General features: G+C 42.1%; 1 protein-coding gene across 1 annotated transcript in view; it reads left to right on the top strand.

The window, feature by feature from the left end:
• Positions 1-13,471, top strand: part of LOC117235449 (proto-oncogene tyrosine-protein kinase receptor Ret) — a 35,449-nt gene that overhangs the window by 4,630 nt on the left and 17,348 nt on the right. The window lies entirely within an intron of this gene.

Below are 13,471 nucleotides of genomic sequence, written 5' to 3'. Positions count from 1 at the left end.
GTGTATCGAGGTCCTTTGTTTGCACGCGATACAACGTAGACGATGATCGTTGGTATCGTACATCGGAATTTCGATCGCGATCGGTTTAAAACGTTCGCCGCGTGTGCGACGCGAATCCAACTCGCCGCATACCTTCGGATTGCGTATGCCATCGACTGGAATCAGGCAGGCGAAATAAAATTCCTGAAATTATGAAAGAGTATTTCATAATGTTCATAACGGTTATATACGCAAAGTTTCGCGATACAAAGACGGCTATTGTGCGAGACGCGGTGAACGTGTTGGAGGTGCGTTTAGATCGAGCGTGCGAGTGCTCGTTCGTCGCTCGTTTTAGTAAAATGAAATTCCGCACAAAGAATTCGCCCAAGTGCTCTAAAGTGGCGTTCGCAATATCGATATTCATTGCCGATACTTTCGAGTGTTCCACGTTATCGTACGTAAGAACCATCGATATGTACAGTGTGGTCGGTAACTGGTGGTACGAGCGGAAAGGAGGTGATTCTACGCGAAAAAAGAAGTCGCAAATGTAGAATAAAATTTTTTTTTTAATTTTTCCATCGAGACAACGATCTACAGTGAGATCCTTTATAGCGAAAATTCAAAGTCGATTTTCTCGAAAACAAAGCCTCGAACGAAAAATTGTTATTCTATATTTTCGACTTCTTTTTTCGCGTAGAATCACCCCCTTTCCGCTTGTACCACCAACCACGCTGTATATATCGTCAGTGCGATATTGCCGATATTAGAAGAACGTTGAGAACCTCGAAGTATTGTCAATAAACATTGATAGTTTGAACGCACCTTTACAGCATTCTAAAGAATAGGTGAGAAATGTTTGTTCGTTTCTTTTAGCCGCGAAAGCAGCGAACGAATTCATGGAACAAGCTCGCAAATGTTTCGTTCCATTTAAATGACGAAAAGAAACTAGCGATGTGCGACTTCCAATCTATCGTACTTTTTAAAACGAAGATTATCTTCACCTACATATGGCGATAATTTAATTGATTTTATTTCCACTGACTACACAGAGCGTAACGGAACACGCGAGCTCCACTAATCGTACACCTGAAAGCAACGAAAGAAGTTCGTACAAACGCGTACTTTATTTGTCTTCGTCGTTTACGAGGCAAGCTCTTTTTCAATCAACGCTTTCTAAATAAATGTATCGCGCGTGCAGCTTCTATGGCTATGGCCTGCCCTTTCCTCGAACTTAAATCTATTGGACTTTTACTTGCAGAGACACTTAGAATCTATCGGGTAGGCAACGCTTGTTGAAAATGTCGAGATACTTAGATTCGGAATCGACCAAGCTTTTCGACAAGTTTCAAGAAAACCAGAAACCATTCGGAACGTAAGAGGATCCATTATCAGTTCTAAGACGTCTACCGACTCTACCTTCTTCGAATGTAAGATGGGATCATTGCGAGCATCTTCCGCAGAGTTTTAATTAGACGAACAAAATCAAATAGAAAATTCGTTGCATCTTATAAAGGAAGATCTCGTAAAGTTGTATCTCACGAAGAAAGGGTATACACTTAAACGAACGTTCTTCGTTGTATTTAGATGTATGTTTAGGTCGATGCTGCGAAATGTTCTGTATATGAATTTCAGAAAATTCTAGAAAACTAGTGAAAATTTGAGAATAATTCTGAGAATCGAGGATCGCCGAATATCGCAAGAACGTACCGAACGTGTCTCTTTCGTCTGAGTTCCGATCTAAACGAGGTAAAACACCGAATTTCGCTCGACGTTTCTTGCTCGTTTAGTCGAAATCTGCGACGAAAAGGCTAATGGGAGAAGCACGGACGAACGATGGACGAACAATAGGAACACGGCGAAGGTGGATCGACCTAGTCGCCGCGCGTGTTTCACGTGTAATTCGTTAACGTTGTAATTTAATTTAAGGTTTACTAGGAAAAACATTAAGCGTATGTAGGTGAACCGTGAGTGAGAATCCCACGGGTATGCCACACCCCATAACCCAAATACTATAACGGCAAGAAGTGGAAGCAACCGTATCGCCAGTAGCTTCCTCCAGGTCCGCCAATTTTTTCGAAAATCGCGATTTACGACGACGGTTACGGCGTAGGTGCGATCGCAGATGGAATTAAGAGTCGCACTCGCGAGATCAACTTTTAAGTGTCTCGTAAACGCGAACCAAGACGCATCGCGATACGTGTTACGAGTCGTTAACGAGTACAAGAACGGTAGGAGTAGGCACGCCATTGAAATTACAACGAACGTACCTTCTCGTTGCTGTACCGACTCTACCTACCTATCTACCTACCTACCCTTTTTCTCTTTTTTCGCCGCAAGTTCGTTGACGCGTTTTTCCATAGTCGGTTATTTCCGTGGCAAGCGACGAGACGATTAACGGGACGAATACCTCTAATTTGAAAGTCTAAACGCGAAGAGCGAGCGTCCTTTTCGTACGGTCACGGTATATCCTACGTATATGCTAATACTCGTTTCCATCTTCGTAAGCATCGGGGATCGAGCATGTATCCGACGTATCGCGTAGCGTTCCTCTTCTCTGCGTTTCGCTTCAGTCTTCGCTCATAGCGGAGATCAGCTTGTCAAAGAGACGATGTCCGTGTATCGTCGATACGGCGTAGTACGATGAAAACCTTCTTGCTTCTCTTCCGTCGGTCGAGTGATCGAGGAGCGCTACTGAGAACACGCCACAACCATAGCCTTTCCGTTCGCGCCAACCGAGCGACGAATGCCTCGTTCTTCCGGTTTAACAACGTTTTGTAAAACGAACGAGCGAGTTAAGTTTAATAAGATGGAAGCTTTGCCGCTTGGCGATCGTTCAGCGAATTGTATTAGGTTGTCCGAAAAGTGTCTTTCTTTCGCGAAACATACAAACGTGAAACCAAGTGTGTGAAATGTCGTGTTTATCTCAACAGAACAAAATGGATCGTACGTAATTCAACGAAATAATATAAAACAGAAAACATTGTGCGTCTATTATTTCCTCATAAAACGGAAGAAACTTTTCGGACAACCTAATAAATGGAATATTCGGATGATCTGAGAACGCTCTATGCCTTCGCGACGAATGCCAGTGGACGTTCGTGGAGATTAAAACGAGCATTCAGAATGATCGATAGCTGTTTCCATTTAATCTTCGCTCGGACCCGTGACAACGACGAACGACGAAGAAATTACAATCGCGATCGCGAGTTTCCTCGTTTTCCACGATTTATTCAATTCGTTGTAAACGGATTGACTCGCTTGTTGTAGGCGAACGAAACATCGCGGGGTAGAAAATTAGTGCGATTATTACAGTAATCGTGTGAACGTCGAACCCGCTTTCGGAGAATTTTCTGTACGTTTTAATTTAGAAGAAAATATATAGAGTCGTGAAAGAAGTTCACGCTGCCAGTGAATTGGTTTGCTGAATTTGACAATCCGATGATAATATCGGTATGTTCGTGGATAACTATTAAAAGAATGGAAAAAACAAAGTAGATTGGAAAATTCGCTTTTTGACTTGAAGAACACGCCGATGACCTCGCAAGGCAGATTCGTGATTTTGTCTCGTTACTTCGTACATGCGATTTAATCTTGGCGAAGTTACAACGAAGTACAAATCGTAATTAACGCTAGAACTACCACACCAGCCAAATCGACTGGTTTTACAATTTTATTTTAAAGTTCCTGCTTCGTGTTATATATTTTTCCCGCAATGATAACTAAAAGAATAATGTAACGAATTTCATTTTGTTTTTTACGTATTCAAACTCAAAATAATTTTATATCAAGGCTACTTATACCGACAGCAGTCGAAATGACTGGTACTTGTCAAAGCGTAAAAGGGTCTTGCAATCTGTTTATCGAACCCCAATTAACCAGTTTCCTCGTTTCGTACAACTTCTCACACGTTCTTATAATTTTTATGAAAGTATTCTTTATGATATCAAGAAAGTTCCGGATCGATCGCTAGATCGCTAGATGCTAACGCTAGAAATATCACACCAATCAAAATGACTGGTTCTACGATTCTACAAATGTGTCAACCCTTGTTTAGGTCCTAGATGGATTACTAATACCAAAAGTGTACAACATAACATGGAATTTCTTCTGTAATCAATAAATATAAAAATATCCTATTATTTCGTATTTTTCCAAGACCAGTCATTTTGACTGCATTTGGTAGAAATAGCTTCGCGTTAACTACCGGCAGTTCTAGTGTTAAATACTCGAGATCGTTAAATATATTTCTTTGGAGATCTAATCTACACGATTCCATCCGATGGTTTCCAAATCGTCGCCTTTATTTGAAACGCTTGAGTGTTTCTCGATTCGGAGAATCCATCGAACGTTTCAATATTATTTCTAATTTAATACGTTCAACGTCCATTTGTAAAACCAAACATTTGGAGGAATGCTTGGTGAAACCATTGGCTCGCCCTTTCCACGGTACGAACAGTCGCACGAGCGTGTCGGGGCGATTCTTGGAGCACAAGAAGGATGTTCGATCTCCGATCGGCGAAAAGAACTCTCCTTTACGCTTTCGTATTATTAAATTTCATTAAATTATTAAGGCGCATTCCGCTCGATGGTTGGAAGTGTAAACGCGCGATTACTCGCGAGTATCGTAATTATGGTTCATCGATCACTCGTATCTACGCTGTTATTCGAATCGAAACCGGTCGTACAACGTCGATAACGACTGGAATCGATAGTAGGTCGCGATCGAACGCGCGATTTGAAAACACGCGTCATATCGTCTAGAAATCTACATGGTATAAAAAAAAAAAAAGCCAGTCGTAAAATAAGAAAAGCAGCCCGATCGATGAATGAAATATGAGGTAAAAATGAACAAGAAATTAGTCACCGTGGCTCGTTACACGTTCTATCGTTTCCACGTTGCATCCGTAGCATTATACAGAGCAAACAGAAACGCCATACGGCCGTTTAGTTAGCCGTTGTCAACGTCGCTTTCCAGTACGCGTTTGTAGCGTATTATCGCCACAACTATGTGCTATCGAATCGTCTACACCATCCGAGTTAATAAGAATATAACGCTACCGACACATAGTCAATTTCAACGTGCAACGCGATTACTCGTCCACGCGTTTGACGAGCTTGTAACGTTCCTGCCTTCCGTTTAACGAATCGAAACGATCCGTTTTGTTATAAGTTGCATGCAAATTCTACGTTGGCACCGACAGCTTCGTTCAATATACAGGGTGATTGGTAACTGGTGGTACGAACGGAAAGGGGGTGATTCTACGGGAAAAAAGAAGTCGAAAATATAGAATAAACTTTTTTTTTTTAATTTTTCCATCGAGACGACGATTTACAGTGAGATCCGTTATAACGAGCGTACCGAGCGAAAATTCAAAGTCGATTTTCTCGAAAACAAAGCCTCGAACGAAACATTTTTATTCTATATTTTCGACTTCTTTTTTCGCGTAGAATCACCCCCTTTCCGCTTGTACCATCAGTTACCAATCACCCTGTATTTTCGATTTAATGGAAGGAAAATATTTGAAATTATGCAAACGATAGGTATTTCGAGGTATTACGAAGCGATTACATATAGTTAGTCGCATTTATATTGTGTGACGAACGCGCGCCACTATCTTTGTATTGTATTGTATTAAATATCGCGCTGTTTATTCTACGGAAATACGAACCATTTATTATAGCTTGAAACAATGCTCAAACAATTTCTTCCTAACAATAACGTTTAATTGTATAGGTAGATTGAATAGATTTTTAACAGAGAGCAGATTGTCCTTTTTCTTTTCTTTCTTAAATTCGACGCGATCTTCTTCATTATAGCTACGATTGCTATTAACAATTGTGCAATTTCGCGAGAACCTCTACGCTTTCCTCTGTGATAAATTACAAGCTGTCCGTTATCGAGATTGGTACCTTTTCTTGAATACTGGCACCACGTGAAAATGAGACAATTTTCTCTTCAAAATCTATCGGAAAGTGAAAGGTTATTTTTAGGAAGAAATTATCTAGGAATTTTTAAGCTATGATAAATGGCTTGGTATCTTCGTCGAATAATCCACACGATATTTAAACAAAGCCACAACTGTACAGATAGTTCCGCGTGCGAATATTAATGCGACTGACGGTACGAAACTGTACGCGAAATCAGAAAAAGGCGAAACGAGTTTTTCATTGTTCAGAATTAAATCGTGTAAACGATACCTACGGCCGATGCACGAGAGAGAAAGAACCATTAATCTTATAGTTGGAAACCGGAAAAATTTGTTAACCGTGAAAGTGAAACAAATGAAACGAATCTATTTTCGTTTTGACACGAAACACGAACGAAATGACATCGATAGGAGATGAATGTAGACTGTACACAGAATATTTCAGAGAAGCAATCTACGATCGGGAAACGAAACGAGGGCGAATGTTAACGAAGAAAAGTCAAAAGAGACGGGACGAGAACACGAACGAAAGACGAAGGATAACAGAGGAAAAAGGAAAAATCGCGCGTCGTCGCTATTGTTCGCAGCGGATCTAAGAAATGAAATCGAAGCGCTCGTTGCGAGGTAATCGCCCCTTAAAAAGTAGGCCGTGTTTACCGTAACTTTGATTAACCGTTCGACGCCTTATTGCCGGTAAAATTGGCACGACGCTCTTGCGTTACGTTGCGTCGCGTTATGTTTCGAGTTCCAGGCGAAACTCGTCCACGAGCGCCTTCAACGAACCACAAAGGGGTGAATTAAAGAAACGGTCGATACGTGGCTCGCGTGGCTACGTGTATACATACTCGAAGAACGACCTGCGTCCTTTCACAACGTCGCTCTCAAAGCAAATAGAAGGAAGGCTTTATTCTCGCGTGATTTTCATTCAAGATTTCAGTCGAGATTTCGATCGACAGATATCGCCGCGTCGGTTGCGCAACGACGTTACCGGGTTGGAAAAGTCGGAAGAAGCCTAAAGCCGAATTTAAGAGCCGAAGGAACACGGCGGACGAACGCTGCTTAAATTCTTATTTTATACGCGGATGGAACGAGGATAAAAGTATCTTCCTTCCAAAGCGAAACCACGTAAATCCGGTACAGTTTTTACTTCGGATGACCATCTTGGATGATTGGTTCGCAGCGAAGCCGAATTTACATATTTCCAATTTGGATCATCGTCGTGGCTGATTCGTCGAAAAACGTTGTTTTCATTCGCGCTTCGTCCAAAGTGGCCGCCGAACAATATAAACAAAGTAGAGGCATTCATCTTGGATGAATTCAACTGATAGGAATATTCCGCCGGTTTTCATCTTTCATTTTCATAGCCGCTGTGGATGTCCAATCAGCCGGTGATCATGGAAATCCAAAATGAAAAGGTGTAAATTCGACTTGAACGTGAAAGACGAACAACTATCTCGTTCATGGTGACCACTTAGGATGATCACTTTGAAGGAAAGCGATATTTTTCGATAGATCAAGCGAAGATATGTAAATTACGTTATAATTGAATGTAAAAAACGAGAGCCGGTGTATTTATACAGGGTGGTTGGTAACTGGTGGTACAAGCGAAAAGGGGGCGATTCTACGCGAAAAAAGAAGTCGAAAATATAGAATAAAAATTTTTCGTTCGAGGCTTTGTTTTCGAAAAAATCGACTTTGAATTTTCGTTCGGTACGCGTGCGGTACGTTATAACGGATCTCATTGTAGATCTGTAGCGGCACAAGAGTTAGAATTCGATTCAAATCATGTTGTTTTGCTGCGGAGTATCAAGACCGCGGTCGCAGGTATTGTAAGGAGTAGTGAACTCCGAGCAAAACAATGCCGCCGCTACATGTAACCGTAAAACAAGACAAATTTGAATCTTCCGACTTCCCCCTGACTATTATAAATAAACGGACGCGATCGCAAACGAATCAGTATACACTGCGACCAAACGATTTTATACACACCGTATCGCGACTTGGACTTGTATTGACAAATTTAAAATACATCGACGACTTCACCTAATAATAATCTCATTAATCAACCTCCTACAGATCGTTGTCTCGATGGAAAAATTAAAAAAAAAACATTTTTTTTATTCTATATTTCCGACTTCTTTTTTCGCGTAGAATCACCCCCTTTCCGCTTGTACCTCCAGTTACCAACTACCTTTTTTTTTTTTTAATGATGTTTATTTAGCCCAAGATACAGTTTTAAATACATATTGGTATTCACAATAAACGGTGAATTTTTGTAATGATGTGTTAGGCAAAGATACCGATACGCGACGGTACGACGTAGCCATGCTATATTATGTGTGGGCGCTTTACATTTTTCGTGTTTAATACAATTTTTGGGTTTAAGCCGCTGGGGAGCGGAGCTTTTATACGAATTTGTTTTTTTTTATTTTTTCTGTCCTGAAAACTTGGTCGCAAAACAGGACGAGTTACCAACCACCCTGTATATTCGTTTGAGACGTTCAAAGCAAAGTTCGCCTTACCTCGTTCGTTTTTCGGGCGAAACGGGGACGAAAATGTTTCTCCACGAATCATTCACGATGTTCGTCCGGAGCGAAAAGGTGTAAATTCGACTTTAACGAATTTCTTTTTCGAGGTCGAGCGAAGGATAAGCGCGAAGAGACACGCGACGACGGCTACGTTTTAAGAGTGAACGCTTTCGTCTCGACGCGCTCTTCCCGTTCGTTTGCCCCGATCTTTCTTCTTCGGAAAAACCGATAAATATCGAAGAGAGATATTAAGAAGGTCGTAAGTTCGTTGTTACGGCGTTTAAAAGTTGCCGGGTAAGAGCAACACACCTTTCCCTGAGTTAGGGTGTCGAAATCACCTAAATATAGTTAAGCTATTTCCGAATTCGGCATAGCGCGTGGAAACGCGCGTCCTGAAAACGAATGGGCCTGGCTGTCGGTGATCGAAAAAGGGAAAAAGAAGGAAAACCGAGGTGTCGAATGGCTGGAGGGTGGCGCAGAGGAGGGAGAAGCTGGTCGACGGTAGCCGAGTGATACGTTCGCGCGAGTGTCGCGCGACAATGAGAAACTTGTTAATTTTCCGAGCGGAGATGTTTGTACAGGTGTGCGCGATCGAGCTGCTTTCGATGTCTACGTTCAGTCGTGGCGATGCGCCATCGTTCGAGAGCGATAGGCGGTGGAAGATATTTTTCCAAGATCGAAGAAACGAGAAAGAAACCGGCGGAAGGAGCTGAAAAATATCTGAAAATCAGGACACGCTCGAGGAGACGCGAAACCGAATGAGATACTCGTGAAAAACGATGGAAGATGCACGTATTACAAAGCTGGGAATCGCGAGAAAACGGAAAATCGGGGAAAGAAACTCGCAGAAGGCGTTGGCAAACGTTTGAAAGCGAGCAAAGTAGGAAATCGAGAAAAGATAGTGAAAAGAAGAGACAGGAGCATCGAGGGAAAGAGAAGAAGAAACAAGAGATTAACGTTTGCCACGTATCGCGAATGTTAATAACGTAATAAAAATAATGTAGCAAAATTGTTAGAGTTTCATATTGTATGTCTCCGTTTAGATCTATACGTTGTTGAAATTAAAAGACTGCGAGGTTATACGTCACTGTTAAAGAAGTATAGACAATAAAAAATATAAAGGATGCCAAAGATCCTTTATTATGCTAAATATAAAGGTCCTAAGGTAAAATTTGAGTTGCAATTTTTCAGTCTAAACGTCGAGTACGAAAAACGTTAAGGTTAGAAAAGTAGACCATGAGTATATATCAAAGAGAAAAGTAACGGGGAAATTCCTAACCCGCAGGAGAACAGCTATGAATAAGTAAATAAATAAAATATATTTTAGTGCAAGCCAAGCAACGAAGATATAGTGCTGCCTACTAAGAAAATAACAGGAAACGAAAGAAAGTGGCAGTCTCGAGCGAATTAGGCGTCTGGCCAGGTATACGCGATGGCGAATCAATTTACAGGAATAGAGGGCGCGTATATCGAGATGGTGATACTACGGTGGCCCTACGATGGGCGCAAGACGTAACTAAGGTGGCGGCGAGGTGGGCCGACTCGAACGCGGCAGGTTCTTGCAGATCGGCGACCGAGAGGGTGCCGAGTTGTATGGCTGCGCGTATCGTATTCACGGTGTCTCTGTTTTCGGGAATCGTAACTCGATGTGCGAATAGGGTTTCCAGGTACAACGATCTCGTGCCTCTGGAGATCCACTAGAACGACCGATCTCTCGCCTTTCGACCGATTTCGTTTTCGATCGTAACGATCCGATATCGTCGCTCACCACGTCGATCGCACGCTAAGAGAACTTTTTAAAGACGCGTTCAGGGAGCTACTTTCAAATCAGCCACGAACATTTCATCGACGCAATTTCACCAAAACCAGCATACGAAATCACCGACCAGTCGTTTCATCGACGTCGTCTTCTGGCGAAAATTGTTACGCTTATCGTCATACGTTACCGTCCGTTATGCACAGTCGCTCCCCTTACTCAAATCTATGCTATTGATATTTTTTACGACTCCCATATAACTCGCTTCTTACGACTTTTCAACGGAAAAGGTAACTCGCAAACTGCAGTGGCGGTCATACGCACACGCGTAGCAGAGAATTATGTACCTGTATGCAATACGATGTTAAAAAGCGTGGTCGGAGTGAAACCTGCCCCAACCTTGAAAAGATTCAAAATAATCCAAATCTAATTTTCTTTTAAGCAGAAATGAACGTGGGTGAAGTTAGATTTTTTACAGGCCACGCATACGTACGTCAGGGTTGCAACTTTGACAATATATAAAAAAATTGTGGAAATTTCTTTCAAGTGGCTCACTTTTTGTAAATATTTACTTGCATAATTTACGTTAATTAATAAAGTACCAACGCAATACGTCGTAATATCGTAGTAACTTTTATCATTTCCTTTTATCTTTTCATGCATGGAAATGAACGTTTAGATACAGATGCACGATTAGCGATGACATATGACAATTAATATACTAATTATCGGCAAAGAGAGAATGTCATCCCTATAGATAAACATCGTCGGCGAACTCCGTGTCAGTGAAATCGTGTCGACGAGGTGATCGTCGATAGTTCAAAGGTAACCCGCGTTTAGACCAAACGACCAACAACACATAGAGCGAGAATGATAGAAATCGTTCGTGCGCGTTTAACGTACCAGTGATTTACAACCTTTTTCATTTCGTGACATAAATTAATTACGGAAATTTTGTGGCACCGTCGAAAGATATCGTGTTCGTTTCAAGTCAGAGCATTCATACCAGACAGCTATTGTTGCTTTTATACTATGATTTAGAGAAAAAGACATCAGTGTTCTTGATTAAATACAGTAGCTACAAGAAGTAGATACTTCCATTTTCCAATGAACCGTTTTTTATCAGGTTGCATACTTCATTTTCATAACACAATGGAGTCTCGGCTATTCGAGTTCCGTATTATTCGAGGCGCTTCCAACTTTACCATAACTTCGTTTTTCTCGAAATTTTAGCACGAAGACTACGAAAGTGTACATAGCCAGGTATCGTGAAAACAGTTAATCAAACGTTCAATCGATTAAATACGCCTACAACATACGATACGCTTATACAGACCCAAATACGCGTACAACCTTAAGTCATCAAGATTTTATTATACGACTCATGAATACTAATAAATTATTCCGTATTACTCGAGGTAGGCCTGGTTTACATCGCCTCGGATGATCAAAGACCTACTGTACTCTTCATAGTCGTATAAAAATACCGCCAAAAGATATGAAATTTGATATACTTGAACTTAACGAATCGGTACGTAAATACCGTAATAAATACAATGGAGTGCGAGTCCTCGTTGCACATTGTATATTCAGCTATTTTATATTTTGGAGGTCGTTGCCTCACACTGTTCGAAAATCGCGTTAAACCGTTATCGTTCGTAAACTCGTTTATCTCATCAAAAGATTTATCTCGCTTCGCGACGATCGCGGTCAAATAATTCAGCGAACGAATTCAACTAAACGGCGACGGAACGCTTGTTCCCGTTTAAATTTCACTAACAAGAGGATCGTTCGCGCGCTTCGTTTAAACGCACCTTTACGCGAAAGACTTTGTGCGCGCATTCGCCAAGCAGCTAGATCCTAACTTTTAACATAGACGCCACGATACAGAGACGTGTGCGTATGCGAGCGCGTGTGCCTGCTCGCAAGTCTGCGTTCCAGATACTTTGCGCCTTTAACTCGACTCTCGCGTGACCGTCGCATCGTTCGCCTTTCCATCGTACCCTCGCTATCGCACCCTCGCCCTTGGCATCGCCATCATCGGAGGCCTTCCCTACCGAAATATCTTCTTACCCTACCCCTTTCACGAAAAACGCACGCGTCCTCGTCCCACGACACGGAATTACCGGGCCGATCCTCGGCTAGAAATTCCTACACGCGCGAAACTCGAAAATTCCATCTCGAAAATTTCCATCGAAAACAAAAATTTCCATAGAGTTGGTTCGCAGAGATGGCGTACGATAGGAGAGCGAAATGTCGCGCGAACGATCGAAACGTGTGGTATCGATCGAGGCGAACACGGTGGACGCGGCACGTGGAACCGCAGATGTTCCAGGAACGGATCTCGCTCGCGTATGGAATCGCGCAACCGCGACTGGAGTTCCGCGAAAACACCGTCGAAGATCTCGATCGCGATCCTTATCCTGCAAGAGCGTGCGGCCGAGCGCGTTCGCCGAGCAGGACTTTAACTACTTGCTGTGTATCGATTAAACGCGCTCACCTTGACACGAGTCGTTTCCACGAAGTTGACCGTACGCGAACCCTCACCGTTGAACTTTACAATGCCAAAGACGAAGCGTTTATTTTCGTCTTGCGATCGAAAACATTTTGCATCGCAGGAGCCGCGATGGCTCGGTTGTACTGCTGACTCTTGCATTCGTACGAGAAGTATGGCCTATGGTGTTCGAGTGTCGGTCGTTCCCTTTTTGGCTGGCATCTCTGCGAGTTGATTTATCGTCTTTAGTTCAATTTCTGGTAGTTAGGAACTCGCTTACAACTTTTTACGTCCCTCGTGATCGACTGTTCAGAAATTCATTCTTATCCAATCTGTTAGTAAGGAGACAGGCTACCAGTGTCTCGCTGCCGATAACAGACGTATTAGGTTGTCCGAAAAGTGTCGTTCTTTTACAGACGCGTCTTCTACAACGATGTATCTTCATACAAATATGAAACCTGATCTGTCGAACGTTGTGATCTTTATTTTGATAGAACAAAATGGATCGTACGTAATTCGATGAAATAATATAAAACGGAAAATATTGTGCATCTATCATTTGCTTATAAAACGAAAGAAACTTTTCGGACGACCTAATACTTGCCTACTCGCTTACAGACTACTAGTACTCACGGTATTGGAGCCTTGTAAGCGAGTACCGGACTGATCGTCGCAGGAAACTTACTCTAGCAAAAACGAGAATACTCGTACGCATTGTTTCAACGCGATAGTAGTCGCCGATGATCTTAACAACTGATACGACTCGAATACTAATCTAAATGCTATC

The sequence above is a fragment of the Bombus vosnesenskii genome, unplaced genomic scaffold, assembly GCF_011952255.1.
Source record: "Bombus vosnesenskii isolate JDL3184/JDL3185 unplaced genomic scaffold, Bvos_JDL3184-5_v1.1 scf7180000013316, whole genome shotgun sequence".
NCBI classification, from domain to species: domain Eukaryota; kingdom Metazoa; phylum Arthropoda; class Insecta; order Hymenoptera; family Apidae; genus Bombus; species Bombus vosnesenskii.
The sequence above is the reverse complement of the archived record's forward strand: the minus strand, read 5'-3'. Positions and strand labels throughout refer to the sequence as shown.